The following is a 19,732-nucleotide window of genomic DNA, read 5'->3' on the forward strand; positions in this document are numbered from 1 at the left end:
AAAATTTGAATAAAAGATGTATATACACACACATATATATTGTAGTTTTGTGTCCTGTTTGTCCCCCACCACCACTTGATAACTGGCGTTGCTGTGTTTACATTCACGTAACTTAGTGGTTCAGTTAAAGAGGCCAATAAAAAAGGTACCAGACACAAAAAAGAAAGAACTGGTGTCGATTTTATCGATTAAAATTCTTCAAGGGTGGCCGCACGCTGATGACTGGAAAAGATAAAAGAACCACTAAGTTTCTTAAAGCTAAGGGAGATAACTCTTGTACTATGGCATTGAAAACTCTGGTGGTCACTTTACCTGCTAGAAATAGCATCTCAAATGCTTTTAAATCAGATCTTAATGCTGGATGTTCAAGTACCAAATGAAGGGTAAATTTTCAATCTTGGGATCATCCTGATTCCAAGAAAGTATAATATGTCTATGTAGAGCAAATGTAGACTGAGATACAGGGGTCTCAGATGGAGAGACAGCTATTGTTAATATAGATATACGACAGGCTTCTTTCAGTTTCTGTTTACCAAATCCACTCACAAGGTTTGGTCGGCCTGAGCCTATAGCAGAAGACACTTGCCCAAGGCACCACGCAGTGGGACTGAACCCAGAACCATGTGGTTGGGAAGTAAGCTTCTTATCACGTGGACCATCTATGTATCACACATAATGTTTACACACTAACGAAGGCTAGTTATGGCAGTATTTGTTCTGAGATAACATCTCTTATAGATTTGCTGTGTTAAGAATGCAATAATTATCAGAAAGAGAAACAGACAAACAGACAGATGAAAATTTGTCCCAGTGACAACCAGTGAGGACACTGGATGCATTTTTGGTCTGTTTGGGCCTGAAAATTAAATGACATGATTGTTGAGTCTTATCATGAAGAGATCTTCTGTTGTACCATCATATTTCTGTACTTGCTTCATACTTGTATATATGCATGAATAGATGGATGAATGTGTATGTATATATGTATATATATATATATAATTTACAATTATAATTATGTGTGTGTGTGTAAATATATGTATATAAATAATAACAAAACAAGTTACTGATATTTCAAATGCATATAATACATATATTTCAAGTGGTTACCCATCAAGTCATATATTCTCTTCAATTGTTAGAAGGGAAATTTGTGTTATGTAATCATTTGAAAATTACGTAGGATATGCATTCAAAATATCAGTAATTGGGTTTGTTATTTTTCAAACATTATGTGTCTTATATTTATAACAATATAGCCTATCCTTATTTGGATAATACAGTTACAATGCAACATGCATTTCAGAATGAACACTGAGTTCAAAACAACTAGAAAAGTGTACTGCATCAAAGCATACAACTGAATATATGTGTGTGTGTGCATATGTGCACGTGTATAATGGGTAAGAATACAGAAAAAGGCAGACAAATAGTATCCTTTCTGCCAAGCCTTCTATTACTTACTCTATTCACCCCTCTCTGTTTCAAGATGGGGTTGTGTGTGTGTGTGTGTGTGTGCGAAATAACTTCACTCATTAAGATTTTGTTTCCGTCTGAAGCAGCAATGAGTGTCCAGCATATAATTTAAACTTGTCTTATTCCATATACATTCACTAACGCCAATCTACTCCATATACACATGCACACAATGCACAATGCCTCACTTACTGAGATCCAGACACCAGAAAGAGCTATGAAGGCTTACTCTTATTCCCTTCTTTCTTGTTTGTGAGATTAAGATATGACCTCTCCACATATTCTTCAACCAATCTATGAGGAACTACTACAAAGTATTAGTCAGACCATGATCTCTTTTATTTGAGTTATCAGAGCAAACTACTCTCAGCTCTTACTTTCCTGTTTTTCCATAATTTACTTCTCACCTTCCCAAGTGTTAAACTAATACTCCTGCTTGTTGTTTATACACCTGTCTACGTCTTTTGTTTTTCTGTAAATTTCAACTACATATATATATATATTTGCTCGACTAAAAGGCAGTGCTCTAGCATGGCCAGTCAAGTGACTGAAACAAATAAAACAGTAAAAGAGTATATATGACTAAGGTTTTAGAACATCTACATTGCTAGAAGGTAACACATTGCACACAGCTGTCTATATTAATCTTTTATATATATTATATATATTTATATATATGCACAGTGTGTGGCAGCACCAACAGTCGCCAGTCAAATTTACCACATTTGTATACAAATATATATATATATCACGTGATCACGTGACCGACCAGACCATCAGATGTTGCTACACATCGCTGGTCACAATGCATTCGCATTGTATTAGCCTTCAAATGACGCCACCCCGCTGGCTAAGCGAGCAGGCCAACAGAAGAAAGAGTGAGAGAAAGAGTACAACAGAGATCACCACCCTCTGCCGGAGGCTCGTGGAGCTTTTAGGTGTTTTTGCTGGGAATCGAAACCGCGATCCTACGTCCGCGAGTCCAGTGCCCTAACCACTGGGCTATTGGGCTTCCAAATATATATATATTTATATATATTGATAAAAATGGTAAGACAACAAAAGAATGAAAGAGACCTCGATATTATGTAAATAGAGGAATTTATCTGTAAATGTAATATGTGACAATTATATATATATATATATATATATATATTATATATATATATATATATATATATATATGCATGTATGTATGTATATTGTCAGTAGTTCATATATCTGAAAAAGAAGCACTCTGAAGCATTAGGACAATAATGTAATTTTAGGAAGTTAAAAGTTATGGCTGGTCATAGAGTGACCATTTGACCATTGGTGTTGCACCTTTAAAAGTGATTAGCACTACAAGCGCTACTCATTAGACAAAAAAATGGTTGAAGGCACCTTCAGCCATTTTTTTGTCTAATGAGTCCACTGTACTGCTAACCACTTTATAGGTGCAAAACTAATTGTCACTCTATGACCAGCCATGACTTTTAACTTCCTAATAAATGTCTGTGGGTGGTGGTGGGTGAGGACTTCATAAATATGAATAAAATGCGGGAAAATTATTAGGAAAGCAAAATCTGGTAGGATTGTAAGGATAAAATTTGAAAATAGTGTAGGGGAAATAACTCTGTTTTGCTATGTGTTTCAGCTGCCTCTATAAAAATCAAGAGAGAGCGGATGAGATTGTTGTTAAGAGTTCCTTCACTTGAAACTAAGAAGTGTAATTTAGGCTTGGCAAAGAGAATGAATAGTAAAAAATTGCGTGATTATTTATGAAATGTTGTAGGGAAGTGAAAAGACGGTAAAACTAGTTGTAAATTACATTTATATATACAGATTTATATGACTGACTTAAACCTTTGGACGTGATGCTTCACCAAAGCTGCAGACCAAAGACTAACCAATACAAAAGTAGAAGTATATATATATATATATATATATATATATATATATATATATATAAGATACATATACAATACAAAAGTAAAAGAATATATATATATATACATCTTATCTACTCCATTCGTTAACTCTTGTATATCTATCTATCTATCTGTCTATCCATATATATATCCTTTTATCTTTACGACCACTTTGTATACTTTTGTATCTTTTTATCTTTATCTCACTTTATCTTTATTTTTGTTTTTTCATTTTTTACTCTTTATTTTTTGTACCTTTTACACTTTCACAATACATTTCTAGAATTTATGACCCTATACCTGACGTTCTTTATATCTTTATATATTTATATTTTTACATCTTTACTTTTTATTATATTTTATATTTTATTATCCTTTATAATTATATTTATATATTTTTTTTGTGATCCCAACTTCATTAACGTTTCCTCTCCTTCCCTTCCTTTCTCCTTTTTCTCTTTCTCTCAACATCCAATTCCTTCCCTTACATGAAAGAATCTACCCAGTATTCATTCTATATTGAGTGAGAAAACGGTATAGACGTTTTTTTTGTGTGGGGGGAGTCTAATAATGCCATGTACGCCTATGAAGATTTACAAACATACTTTCCCAGTGATACTCGGTTTACCTACCACTATAAACAATACCAAATGTTTTTTCTCAAACCTTTCATAATGTGATACAAGTCTTTGGTGTAGCAATTGCATGCGGCTGAAGAGGGCTTTTGAACTATCTGTTATGTCGATTATGCATTGATGTAAGAATAAGTTGTTCTATAAAGCTCGAAATATATGTACCGCGACATCCTTTGTGTCCTGTTTTTCATTTTATTTCATTTGATACATACATATATATATATATATATATATATATATATATATATATATACACAATACAAAAATAAAAGAATATATATATATATATATATAATACTCTTTTACTTGTTCAAGTCGTTCGACTACAGCCATGCTGGAGCACTGTCTTGAAGGGTTTCTGTTGAACAAATTGAGCCTAGTGCTTATTGTATCACTCTCTTTTGCCAAACCGCTAGGTTACAAGGTTGTAAACAGACCAACACCAGTTGTCAAGCAGTGTTGGGGGGGGGACAAACACAGACGCACATAGATATCATCATCATCATCATCATCATTTAATGTCCACTCTCCATGGGTGAAACTGTTTGACTGGAGTTCATGAACCAGAGAGCTACACCAGATTCCAGTCTTATTTGACATGGTTTCTTCACCTGGATGCCTTTCTAATGCCAACCATATATATATATGTATGTGTGTGTGTGTGTGTGCCAACCATATATATGTGTGTGTGTGAGCTTTCACGTGCCACCGGCATGGGTGCCATTTACATGGCACCATCAGTGACTATAACTATAATTCAATGGTGCCATTTAAAAAGCTTCAGCGATGGTCTAACTCCGATTTTCACAGGTGTCATTTATATATATATATATTTATATATATATATATATATATATATATATATTTATATATATATATATATATATATATATATTTATATATATTGATAAAAATGGTAAGACAACAAAAGAATGAAAGAGACCTCAATATTATGTAAATAGAAGAATTTATCTGTAAATGTAATATGTGACAATTATTATCATGGCTACCGAATAATTGTCACATATTACATTTACAGATATATATATATATTATATATATATATATATAATATATATATATATATACGACAGGCTTCTTTCAGTTTCCGTCTACCAAATCCACTCACAAGACTTTGGTCAGTCCAAGGCTATAGTAAAAGATACTTGCCCTAGGTGCTACTCTGTGGGACCAAACCTGGAACCAATAAATATATATAGGGATATATATAAATATATATGTGGGACCAAACCTGCAAATACAATAAATATATATAGGGATAAGTTATCCTGCCAGGTACTGTAAGAGATTTCAAGTATGGTTCAGCTTCCAGCTAACTGCATCAAGTAGCAAGAAGCATCAAGGATTGCTTAGGGTGAGCAATCCCACTGTAATTCTTCTGTGGATAAATCCAGATTTACTTTACTGGATTATGAATGTTTTCGGGAATGTAAATCCAATTATAATGAATAAAAGACTGGTAATTCTTTAAATTTTGCTTTTAATTTAACAGTTAATTATACAACATAATTTGTTTGTTAAAATTACCAAAACTTATTTCTGCTGCATGGAGTATGTGCAGTTGCATATGCAATTTCACTCAAAGTCTTTCCACAAGCATGGTCTGAAGTGATTCATACACACACAGACACACACACAGACACATGTGATGACTGTTAGTAATACCCATCCTGAAAGTTAAGTCTATAATAGTTTGCATAACACCATTAAGACTCACCTACAAAGCCAAGTTGTCAAGAAACAAGCGAGCACAAGATCTCCTCCTTCACATTGAAGCAGATGGCTTCTACCATACTGTGGGTTCTTATTTCTTGTGCTTGGGGTTATCCTTCCGATAGATTTCATTATAGAGTGTCTTAGCTTCATCATCTCTCATCAGTAGATAATACCATGATGACATCTTTGGACAATTGCTTATGGTGTGGGTGATATCTTCAGTGTGAACTGCATCAGTTGTCACATTTTATTGCTTTTCTTGTATCTTTATCCCTTTTGTGCATCAGGTACTTGGTTGTTATTCCCTGTTCCTGGATTGCAAATGCATACCCTTCAAATTGGGAGGTAGTTATCCAGCTATTGGTCCATGATAGACTGCTTTGATGATCAATGTTACTACCATCTTGGAGCTTTCTACTAACATATCCATGCAAAGTCTTCTGCTCATAAAGGCTCATCTGATGATATGTTGTGGTAGAATCATGTGACTTCTTTGGGCATGTATTCTAGGTTATCAGACAAGGAGTGTTGCCATCAAGTCTTATAATGTTATCAGCCGAATGTATGTGAACTTGATCAAGGGATGCACATCAACACTTGGTGGTTAAAAGATGTTGCCAAAGGAATATGATATGACATTCAAAGGCACTTTGAATCTATGTTAAACTTCTGCTGCCTTGTTTATATTGTGTGTGTGTGTGTGTGTGTGTGTGTGTGTGTGTGTGTGTGTGTGTGTGTGTGTGTGTGTGAGTTACTGAATTTAGTCAGGACCCTCATCCTCTCTCTCCTAACTGGACTACCTCCACCCTTCTCAATCTGATGCACTACTTTTATAATTGTGATTATAATCCTGTCTCCTCTGAGCTGAGAGGTCTATCACTTTGGCTAGTGTATCCATGGAGATTGAGTCAGTCTCCTTGATTGGGCTTGTTGGGATGAAAATAGGGGAGTGGAAAAATTGCCATGTTTAATAAAATTAAAATAGTTCCAGTTTTTCTTTTCATTTGTCAAACACCTTTGTGAAGAAAAAGGAATTACGTAGATGCAAACTCTATTTTGTCATCTAATTATGGAGAAGAGTGCCATAAATTTTATTTACCAATATGTGAGGCAAGGCCAGTATTTGTCAAACTGGGAACTACTGTCCTAGGTTGTCTGCCACATGGCCTGGGGTTTTGAATGTCTTGTCAGAAACCAATACTACATAGTTACTGATTGGTCTTATTATTGTATGGGTAAGCTATTCTTGTTTCTTCCTTCTTATTATCTTGTGGAGTATTTCAACACCTGCCTGGTAATGATACCCAAAATATCAACCATAAACATGACATTTCAAAACGCAATGTTTATGGTTGATATTTTGGGTATCATTACCAGGCAGGTGTTGAAATACTCCACAAGATAATAAGAAGGAAGAAACAGGAATAGCTTACCCATACAATAATAAGACTAATCAGTAACTATGTAGCATTGGTTTCTGACAAGACATTCAAAACCCCAGGCCATGTGGCAGGCAAATGGAGTACCTGACCAGTGGAATATGTCCTCTCCTCAGAAAGCTGAAGAATATGTGTTAGCACTCAGGCATTAATATATAACAGAAGTGATGTATGCATTTGCCACCTCTGTCTGACCTTTCAGAGTCAGCATTCTCTTGGCCCATTTCTAGGTGAGACTCGCCACCCTGCTTGTCACCTAATCCATGTTCTTCTCCATCTGGAGACTCTGAAAAATTTAACTGGTCCGTCCATCCAGCATCCCATGATGTTATTAAATAGCATGGATCTGCCTCTCCCAGTGCTGAGCTGTAGGCCCACTGACTTTTCTTGTTTAATTTTTGCTCCTGTCATCATCTCATATTCTTTTAGAGCTTTTGCTGATCAGGTCTATGTGCCTGGTGTTTGTCACTATGATGCTGACATCATCCACATATGCCAACATAGTTCTCCCACGTTCATGCAGGATGCCTCTCAATGCCTCCAGTTTCCACAGTGGTACATTTGCAAGAGATGAGAAGGGACTCCTTTTACAGACTGAGTGCATGATGCTGAATGTTTCTGATGAGTAACCATCCACCCAAACTACCAACGAGATGCTGCTATACATTGCAGCAAACCAGCCGCAGAAAACAGGATCAAAACTGACGGCCAGGTATTGGTAGTTGATCCTATTATAATAGCAGTAGAATTGATTGAATTTCCACAAGGTTCTGCCATGACTGTAAATACTTTGCAAACTGCAATATCTGACTGTTTCCATTGTAGAAGTCAGTTGAACATTTAGCCTGCATGAGACCAACTGGTTTCTTAGGGTATTCTTACTTCAAGCTGTCTCTATTAGATAAGTTGAGTATTAGAAGTAATTAAAAGAGGAACATAAAAGCAAATATGATTGTGATGTGATATATATTTTACATCTTTACACATCTTATAAAAATAGCATAACAAGGTTCACCCTAGTAACAGACTTTCACATCTGGATCCCTTTGTAGCGAATCCTGCATGCATGAAGTGGATTCAATCCACCATAGCCAAATTTGAATTAACACTGCTACAGAACTTTTCCCACAATGGAACAATGGTTTTTCTCTGACAAGCAGTTTTTACATTTTCCAGATGCCTTTTAGCTAGGCCGAAACAATGTCTTCACCACTTGACCCTTTCTAACATCTTCTACTTCACCAAAAGCTAGAATAGATAACAAGACCACCAACTAAATCTATTGTTCTCAATGATATATCTATCCTTCTGGATCTTTATATAAGCAAGCACACCCCAAGCAAAAATCAGTCAGTAACTTGTCGGCAACTGAACAAGACATTTCGTGACGACTCAATTAGTAAGGAAAGGACTGCTAGAATTTAATGGTCAGAGAGAGAAAGAAGAATTCCTACCAGCAACTTCAAATACCGTTCCACACTCTCTCCCTCTCACTAGCTCGAACTCTGTTCTCTTAGAACATCATTCTATCTCTCTCAGCAATTACTACTAACAACAAAGAGAACCCAAACTCAAACATTCTACCGCATCTATCCATCACATGCTTTTGGATTTATCAACCTGCCTGTCAAGGCAAGGTATTGTAACATAACGGTAAATAAATATTTCCTTAAAACTTCATGCACTTTGTTCCTCCACATCTTACAGTACTGCAAACATAAAAATTATTGTCGTCACACCAGCTGACCACGACATATTTTAATATTGTTTACCAACCAATGTCTCCCATTACAACTAAAAAATTCAATACTGTTACACCTTCAAAAAGAGGCATTAGCAAAGGGTCTTCTATGTTGATGCCATGAAGGATCTTATGTTGTTACTCTACCTGTTTATAACATCAAACTACGACCATTCTTAAAATAGGGACTTCAAATAAAATGTATATTTTAAGAGAGTTGACTCTTTTCTCTTTCCTGTTTCCTTTTTGTCTTGCAATTTACTTGGTGACTCACTGGTGCTGGTGCCACATAAAAAGCACCTAGTGCACTCTGCAAAGTGGTTGGCATTAGGAAGAGAATTCAGCCATAGAAAACATGCCAAAGCCGACACTAGAGCTTGACACAGTTGTGCGGATTGCTGAATCCTATCAAACTGTTTCAATCCATGCCAACAGACATTTGATGATGATGCTGAATAGCAAGCCAATACGTAGTGTTTTAAGAATGGTTTTGCCTTCAAGCATCTCTTAGCCCTTTATGATATGGTAGTGTCCAGTTGTCATGAAAGGTCAGCAGAAATTTGTTAGCAAGGAAAGTTTTAGTTTCCTCTTTTTCTCTATAAGTTCGTGTTGTGGATAGAGTTTTGGGATATTTATAGTATTTTTCAAATGTAACAAGGTTCTCACTATTTTCCTTTGATCATGGAGCTTATACCTGACTAATGGACGAGTAAGGTCGTAAATAAAGAACATTCATGGAAAACTGTTGTTGTTTTTGTTCAGTCCAGGTTGGCTCTAATCGAGTAAACTTATCATCAAAACATTCAAACCGTATTTATTCTGTTATTCTGCCTATCTAGTGCTACCTTCTGTCGTAGGTTCTTCCTTTGCAAAGATGGCAGAGGGTAATTTTAAGGAAATTTTGGTTGCTATTTCTAGCATGCAAAATACCTTGCGTAGAATAACAGTTGACTTAAGTTAGCTCAGAGACGAGCAACGTAACCTACATCGAATTGTATGTGCCACTCATCATACACTGAAGTGAGTTGCAAAGAATTTATTCGCTCCAGGGGAAGTAACTCTTCCAATCTCGAGGGTCGTAATCAATTGTAGTAATTAATTACGCTCAGGTCTGCATGCAATACTTCTTATGACAAAAACAGTTGCAAGTTGCAAGAGAAAGCGGGTGCATTGTTATTTATTAATTTCTTTTTAAGCCTTCATAATCACTGTTCACTTCCTTTGTATATTCTATGTACCGTTCATGCAGTTTTCGTTAATTATTCTCATCAGTTGTGCAAATGAGCAATAATTTTGTCAACTGGTTATTATTTTAGATGTTCAATTTGTATTTCACTGATATTGGATAGCCATGATAACGCTGTGTTAACGTATAATTTCCAGGATAATGATGTTAATTTCAATAACATTATGTGTGTCTGTGTGTATACAAACACGTAGGAGTGGCTGTGTGGTAAGTGTCTTCTACTATAGCTTTGGGCCGTCCATAGCCTTGTGAGTAGACGGAAACTGAAAGAAGCCCGTCTTATATATGTATATATATATATGCATGTGCGTGTTTGTGTGTCTGTGTTTGTCCCCCCAACATCGATTTACAACCGATACTGGTGTGTTTACGTCCCCGTAACTTAGCAGTTCGGCAAAAGACACCGATAGAATAAGTACTAGGCTTACAAAGAATAAGTCCTGGGGTCGATTTGCTTGACTAAAGGCGGTGCTCCAGCATGCCCACAGTCAAATGACTGAAACAAGTAAAAGAGTAAAAAGTATATATTAGTGCAATAGAATAAATAATAAATAGAATAAATATATAATTTTTTCAATACGTATTTTTTTAAATATATATATATATATATATATATATATATATATATATAGAGAGAGAGAGAGAGAGAGAGAGAGAGAGAGAGAGAGAGAAGTTATGTGCCTCTGGCCAACAAGTCTGACGAGTTGCCTATACCACTAAGATATTTATAGTTGCGAAACCATCGGTCACTCTCTGACTAGCCATAACAACCTTCTAAGTATGTGTGTATATATCATTATCATCATCATTTCAACATTTACTTTTCCATGTTTGCATGGGTTGGACAAAATTGAATTACTTTATTGTGACAGTGTCTATATTCAGATGCCCTTCCTGTCCCCAGTTCTCACCTATTTCCAAGCAAGGTAATATTGGTTTCAAATTTTGGCACAAGGCCAGCAAGTACAGGGGAGTGGGTAAGTCGATTATTTCATTAACCCTGAAAGGATGAAATATAAGGTTGGCCTCAGTGGAATTTGAACTCTGAACTTCAAGATGGGCACAATGTCACTAAACATTCTGCCCAGCATGCCAACGATTCTACCAGCTACTGCCTTCAAGTCAGGTAATAGTTCTCCATGCCTAGACATATTGAAGGTGAATAACAACACCGCTTGTATGACAGTGATAATCATTTACAACTATCACATGATGTCAAGACAAGAAGACACAAACACACACACACACATATATATATATGTAATCTCTCTCTTTTTCTCTCTCTCCCTATATATATATATCTGTGTGTGTGTATACATATATATATATATACATATCCAGCAGAGTAGCTAGTTCTAAAATCTCTATACGAGATGCAAGTAGTAACTCTACTGAAAAGTAACAGTTGTTACTACCTCAATAAGGTTGTTCCACACAGAACACTTACTACTTTTTATACACACACACACCACACACACATCTTTCAGTTTCCACCTACCAAATCCACTCGCAAGACTTTGGTCAGCCTTGGGATGTAGCAGAAGATATTTAAACAAGGTGCCACACAGTGGGAATGAACCCAGCACCATGTGGGTGGGATGCAAATTACTTACCACACAGTGATGCCTGCACCACTATATACACGTGTGTATAAGCGTTCACCAACACAGCCACCATATCAACATCAAAACTAATACAACCGCTTCCATTACCAATATATCAATACCTTAATACCATTTACTCTTTGTTTTAATACCTTAACAGCTAACAAAATCAGCAGCAATAATATGACAAAGGTAAGCAACCCCATTGAAAATAAAAGGCAATCACATAAGACGATGCAGTGTCCAAGTGTATTTGAAAACTTGAAAACGATGTTTCAATCTTCAGTCAATGAGGACTCATTTGAGACTAAACAACAACAACAATAAAATAGATAAGAACCATATAACTACCACCATTACAAACAATATCCCCACTATCACTAACTATAATCATGCTGTACTTCCTCCCATTTCATCCCTTCATTTTCTCATTGTCAGTCTTACATCCATAGGAATAAGACAATAACTTTTACTCTCACTAAATGGTATTTTCCTTGTGCAAAAGTTTTACTACATATTTGTTGTGGGTAATTATGGATTGCTGCTACTGTTGGGTTTACCTAAAGTTCAAGGTATCTGCAAAGAAGCCATTTAGAGAAACTGAAGGTAGTAGTGTGAATGTGGACTGTTAAATGGATTACACTAGATGTTAAATTTGATGTTTTAGGAAGGCTTCATGCAGGAGAAAAAAAATCAGTCACAATGCTGGTTTAGCATTCTGTCAATTGTAATTCTTATTTATTCACATTATTTTGAATTAATCATGCTTTATCATTTGAATTAATCATGCTTTATGGTAGCTTTATGATTTCGGTGACATTACTGTTTATTTTTAGAATGACATTGAAGGGTAGGTGTAAGAGGCTGGATCTGGCCAGTTAGAACATAAAGCAGGAAGAATATTTGGCCATATTATAATGCTAAAGGATTAAGAAGTGTTTGGATTTGCACAACATAAAAATGACTGGTGAGGATACAAAGGTTACTGTTAATTATCCTGAGCAGCTGAAAGAAGTGGTTGAGAAAGGGGTCGCACACCAGAACCAGTATAACATATTGCTGACACTGCACTTTACTAGATTTCTGAGAGGGAATGCCACTGGTGATCTGAAATTATTCAATGTATCAGTCTGAAAATCTAGAGTTGATACTTTAAGATATATTGTCTTTCAAACAACTTACAAAAGCAATTGACATGAAGGATAAACCAGTCATGAGAAGAAGTGAATGGTACAAAGAAAAATATATGGTCAGATTGTATCAGTGGCTTTACAAGATTTCTGCAGGCAGACAGTTTACATAAATCTTGGAAAGATAATATGACACTTGCAAGTGATTTAAGCTTTAAAGAAGTCATAGCAAATAATGTTGTTGTGCTGCTAATATCCCATAGAGAAAGTTTATCTAACAAGGAACTGCTGCTATAAGAATAAGAACAAACTTGAGAATACAGAAATTCTTCCAGCTTCACCTAAATTGATTGTAAAGGATATTGCTAAAGAGTTGGGTATTCAAAGATGAAACTTTACAAGCTTTTGCTGATAACAATCTTAATTGTGAATGTAACAAAAATTATAAGAGAAGTTCATGTGCTGTATGTATATGTATATGACATATGCATATAAATATTCATAGATATCTAGATATGATTCAATCAAATTTTACTTGAAAACTTTTCATATTTGAGTGAAGTTTATATTGGTGGTCTTTCAGGTGATACCTTATTTAAAACTGTTTCTTTAAAAGAAATCTAGTCTTCACAATTGATGTAATTACCACTGAGTTTTTGTATAAGCTTTGTATAATTATAAACATGTAAATATCTGTGGATGTCTTGAGGCTGCATATATTTACAACTTTATTGTATTTATTAATATGCATACATGAAAGAATATGTTTAACACGTGAAGCTTGACGGGCCACAATCGTGGCCATCAGGTACAGGTCAATAGGCCACGATTGTAGCCCAGCTAGATGAATTTATGGGCATTTGTTGGGGGTCAACTGTCATTCAAAAGCTCCAATACCCACCAGAATGCAAGAGGACTAATAGTTCAACTAGTGACTATCCAGATGATGTCAAACTTGCCACCATTATATACTAAGAAGATATTTTGACTATTTTTTTTTGTTTTTTTTATGTGCATGGTTGTTTCATTTTCATAAGATGTGCTCAGCAGTCCATGCTATGTAAGTGCAAATCCCAGCGCTTCATAGGTTAAGCAAATTCATATATTGCTCCGCTACTTATGTTAGGACAGCTATCTAATACACGTGATTCCTGCCATCCCTGAAAAGCAAATGTATTAGATCTTTTTTACCTATGGACCCTTTTCATTCCTATTTTACTTTGGTGGACCTTCATAGCCATTTGATGTTCTAGAATAGAACATTTTTGTAATTAAATATGGTTAGAAATTTTATTTCAAAATTGTTAAAATATTTTGTGTACTGTAAAAGTATAAGCAATTTATTGCACAGAAATTTTAACAGCAAATTCTAATATGGACGTCCAAGGGCCATAGGGAACTACTGTAATTAGAAACCCTGTTGATTATATATATATATATATATATATATATATATATATATATATATATATATATATATATATATATATATGTATATATATGTATGTATTATGTATATGAAACACATATGTACATAATGTTGTGTGCGTGTATGTGTGTGCGTGCGTGTGTGTGCATATGTATATATGTATACACTCATTGAATAAAGTTCGAGTGCGAAAATAGCCAAAAATGTTTCCGCAGTTATGTCCCTTCACTAATTCGTATGTTTCCGTAATGTTTCGGTGCGTTAAGGTTATTTCCCGGTTTTGGATATTTGCATAGATAAAAGGTGGGGAATTGGCGAAATCAGTTGTGGTTCGGACAGGCGCCCTGAGATATTTGTTTTGGTTCGTTACATTCTGGGTTTAAATCCATCTGAAGCCAATTCTGCTTTTCATAATTTAGTGCACTTAATCTGTACCAGTGTGCAGTAATCTAGAATGGTGAAGTACAACCCCCCCCCAACACCGCGCCTAATAAAAGGGGAAGGGATACACAAGGTGGGGCTGACTGTTATTAGTTAAAACATTATTATTTGTAACACAGTCCAACTTATAAACAATCACTCATGCTGTCTCGCTTTCTCCCTCGCTCTGTCTCCGTTTCACTTCCTCTCGGTCAAATGGACCTCGTTAAAAAATAAGTGTAAGGCAAAATTAAAAGAATGACCGATGTTGGAACAAATATTTTGTACAATTAATGATCTTTCTAATGGTCACTCAACCATGAATTTGAAGTAAACCAATTATTTAGCTGTCCTCAAGTTTGGCATGATGCCAAGTGACCTTAATTTCTCTACTATTTGTAATTCTGCCATGCATACATACATCTGTCTCCATATTTTTCTCCCTCTCCCGTTTTTCATATCTATCCATCTATCTATCTATGGCGAGCTGGCAGAACCGTTAGCACGCCGGCCGAAATGCGTTGCTGTATTTCGTCTGCCGTTACGTTCTGAGTTCAAATTCCGCCGAGGTCGACTTTGCCTTTCATCGTTTCGGGGTCGATAAATTAAGGACCAGTTACGCACTGGGGTCGATGTAATCGACTTAATACCTATGTCTGTCCTTGTTTGTCCCTTCTATGTTTAGTCCCTTGTGGGTAATAAAGAAACATATCTATCTATCCTAGATGATTACTGAAAGAAGCCAGTTGGAAGGTTTTTCAGTTTCTGCCTTCCAGATCCACTTGCAAGGTTTTGGTCGGCCAAGGCAATAGTAGAAGACATTCTCCCAAGGTGCCATGCATTGGGACTGAACCAGAGCCATGTGGTTGGGAAGCAAGCTTCTTACCACACACACAGATCCGTCCATCTTTCTTTCTTTTACTTGTTTCAGTCATTTGACAACAGACATGCTGGGACGCCACCTTGAGGAATTACAGTCAAACAAATTGATCCCAGTACATTTTTTTTCTCAAAGTCTGGTACTTATTCTATCAGTCTTTTTATTTTTTTTGCCGTAATGCCAAGTTACAGGGACGTTAACACATCAACACTGGTTGTCTGGACAGTGCTGCCACAGACACTATTACACACATAAATATATACATATATATAACGGGCTTCTTTCAGTTTCTGTCTACCAAATCCACTCACAAGGTTTTGGTCAGCCCAAGGCTATAGTAGAAGACACTTGCCCAAAGTGCCACACATTAGGACTGAACCCAGAACCATGTAGTTGGGAAGCAAACTTCTTACCACACAGCCGTACCTACACAGACACACACACACACACACATGCAACCCAGCTATGTTCCCTCCCATCATTCTGTTGATGCCGAAGTTAGTAAATTCTCCACTTTTCTCCTTATGACAATAACTTGCAACCTGAAGAAAAGCTAAGCTAAATACATATATATGTTAAACCTTTGAGTTACATAACACATATTACGATTGACTTGGAAACTTGTATGGATTTACCTTCTCCATTCCTTGTACCTATCAAAATATATATATATATATATATATATACAACCATTCCACCCATGCTAGCATGGAACATGGACATTAAATGATGTTGATGATATATATATATACAGTACATACATAGACAGTTGCATACGGAAGTGCTGATCACTTAAAGTGGAAGGAACTTGTGGAAGATGGAGACCCAGCAAGACATGGCACAAAGTACCGAAGGCCAATCTCAAGACACTGAGGCTTATGAAGGAGATAACAAAGGACCAGGATATTGGGAGCCGGTACCATGTAAAAAGCACTTGTGCAGGTATCACGTAAGAAGCACCCAGTACACTCTCTAAAGTGGTTGACAGAAGGGGTTTCCAGCCATAGAGACCATACCGGAACAAGATGCCACTCAGTGGGACTGAACCCAGAACCATGTGGTTGGTAAGCAAGCTACTTACCACACAGCCACTCCTACACCTATAAGCTATTTTTCAAGTGTTTGGCTTAAATATAACCAAGTTTTAAAAATAACTGAAGTTACTTTCCTAATTTAAGTAACTTGATCTCTTTACAACTGTATCTGCTTTGAGCATCTTTTCTTTCATTTCCAGGTAACAAGGAGACTGCTCTGCCAGTTATTGGTAAAGACATCTCCTTGTATAACGTGGTTGACTGCATGAGTGACTCACACGTATTCTCCACAGGATATTTTTAGCACTCCATCAACCATCCCTGATCCTCCAGCTGCTTTCCTTACCTTCATGTCCTTTATGGCCCTTTTGATGTTAACAGTGCATTTAGCTGTTAGATGTACTGGAAATAGTCATCACCTCTCTCTCTCTTGCTCTTTCATGCACTCTAATAATCTCTCTCACATTAACAATTCCATACCTTTTCAGTGAGGATGAATGAACCACTATTATTTTGTACACTTCACCAATGATGTCCTGATCGAATTGTGTGACTTTTGCTCACTTTGTCAGTCATGTAAGACAACCATCTATGAAGCAGTCACAGATTCTGCCAGCTCTCTTACCTCCAAAACTGCAGTCAATCCTTTTGTTTCATTCCCAAGAGGATCTCTACCAACTTTCTTGAATCTTCCTTCCCACCACTTTCAACCAGGATAACTTCATAAACAGTTTTCCTGCAGTGAAAGTTTCTACATTTGCTGTCCAATTTGGATCCTACTCCATATTGCACACACATGGCAAAACTCTATGAAATCTTTCTCCATTCCACCTGTGTTACCATCTATGTATACAATTCATGCCAAGTGTAGAAACATCTCCAAGTATAAACCAACTGGCTACTGACTCCAAATAAATAACATTATATATATATCTAAGAAAAAAATAATCAAAAACACACTTTGTGAAACATGGACATACAAACGGTGTCATCATCATCTTTTAACGCTTGTTTTCCATGCTGGCATGGGTTGGATGGTTTGACCAAAGCTGTCAAGGGAGCCGCACCAGGTTCCAGTTTGATTTGGCTTGTTTTCTACAGTTGGATGCCTTTCCTAATACCAACCACTTTATAGTGTGTGCTGGGTATTTTTAATGTGACATTGGTATGCAATGTTAATTTGAACCAAATTTCATTAACTGTGTAGGCTGGTATAAAATAACTATTTATTAGGATTGATCTTCAGTGAGATTAAATGTTATAAACCTTGACTTTCAAAGTGTTTGAGTAGAAAAACTCTGAAAGTTGAGTTGTGTGACAAACTCAATTTCAGTTTCAACAGGAAAAGAACCATATCCTCTACAACATGTATTGAGAACTTCTCCCGTTCATCCAACATAAACTAAACATACATATGAGTGTGATGTATTTATATGATATAATTTGATTTATCTTGAGGAGAAAGATTAGGTCCTTTCTTTTATCTTTTCTTTTACTTGTTACATTCATTAGGCTGTGGCCATGCTGGGGCACAGCCATGAAGAGTTTTAGTCAAACAAATCAACCCAGTACTTACTTTTTTTAAAAACCTGGTACTTATTCTATCAGTCTCTTTTACTGAGCTACTAAGTTATGAGGGACGTAAACATACCAACACCAGTTATCAAGAGGTGGTGGAGGACACACAGAGGTCAGCCTGAGGCTAGACACTTGACCAAGGTGCCATGCAGTGGGACTCAACCCAGAACCTTGTGGTTGAGTAAGATAAGTAAGATAAATGAAGATTATCTCTTAGAAAGGCATACACTTCATAACTTCCCTTTCTGCCTCTGTCGTAAATATGAGGTTTTCTGCATGTAAAAGAAACCTTTCTATATATTAGTACTGAACTCTAGTAGTAATAGTAGTGTCAAGAATGGTAGCTGTTGTTTAACCCTGGGTAATCCTTGATAGAGTAGATCTATCGTCAGAGACGTTCTTGCCGTGATTATCCTGTATTTTTGAATATCTACATTGTTCACATATAGCCTTCTGTGTTTTAACAATGTATGCTTGAGGAATATTCGGCTGCTATTTCTAGCAGGTCAAACTGCTGTATAATGTCAGTAGTAGTAGCAGTGGTTGAACACAGAAGCAGTAAGAGTAAATGACAGCAGCAGGAGTAACATTAATAGTAGTAATAGCAGTTATAGAAGTAGTGTTTTCTGTTTATTTCGTGATTTTCAAAAATCAATACCAAACGGATATTTTACCAGCACATCTCTGAACTCTCAACACAATGCTTGCAGTTTTGAAGCCGGCATTTTTATAAAGGGGGTAAAAAGGAGCCATATACTATTTCGTTGTGTGGAGATCTGTGTGTTTACTTGTGTAATTCATAAAACACACACATACACGCACACATAGATACATACATATATATACATACATATATATATATATATATATATACTATATGCGTGTGTAAGCGCGTGCGTGTATTTTCTGCGTTGTGGAACTAACCTTCTTGGATACTTATACCGGTCATTCTCCCTTACTGGATTTTCCGTTATTCCTCAGGTAAATATCGATATATATCTATCTATAATAAGAGAGTATTCCCCTCCACCCACCAGCTTTCGTCATAGATGTATTTGTCAATCTATTTATTTACCTCGAAAGCTAGTGTTAGGGATCGTTTCTATGGCCAGTACAGCCATCTCCTGCCATGAAATATCTTTGGGATTATTTTCAAGCTTGACCGAAAACTATATTAGATCATATTTTCGATCAAATCTGATTATTCATTTTATTAAATCTATTTATTTTGATATTTCGATTTAATTACTCTTTCTTTTCGTAGCTTTCCATTCTAGTTCGATTAGAAAAACAATGTGCGCGTCAGTTGAAACCCTTCTAATGTATGTCTATCTTAAACCTGACATGTTCTTGCTATCGTTCTAATTTGCCTGAATATCATAATGTCTGATTAACTATTTTCTACCTCTTAGTCTATTTCTTTCCCCTCTTCGCCCCCTCTTTCTTTTTACACACACACACACACACGTATAT

General features: G+C 36.1%; 1 protein-coding gene across 4 annotated transcripts in view; it reads left to right on the plus strand.

Annotated features, from left to right (window-relative positions):
* Window positions 1-19,732, plus strand: part of LOC115220369 — a 171,797-nt gene that overhangs the window by 101,481 nt on the left and 50,584 nt on the right. Inside the window, exon 1 of one of the 4 annotated variants that reach the window (XM_036510116.1) lies at window positions 19,109-19,240. The exons of the other annotated variants lie outside the window; for them this stretch is intronic. The gene's annotated coding sequence lies outside the window, so the exon portion shown is untranslated. Of the gene's footprint in view, window positions 1-19,108; window positions 19,241-19,732 lie in introns of those variants that run through there. 4 annotated transcript variants of the gene reach the window in all.

This window comes from Octopus sinensis, linkage group LG16 (assembly GCF_006345805.1).
Source record: "Octopus sinensis linkage group LG16, ASM634580v1, whole genome shotgun sequence".
Lineage (NCBI taxonomy): Eukaryota > Metazoa > Mollusca > Cephalopoda > Octopoda > Octopodidae > Octopus > Octopus sinensis.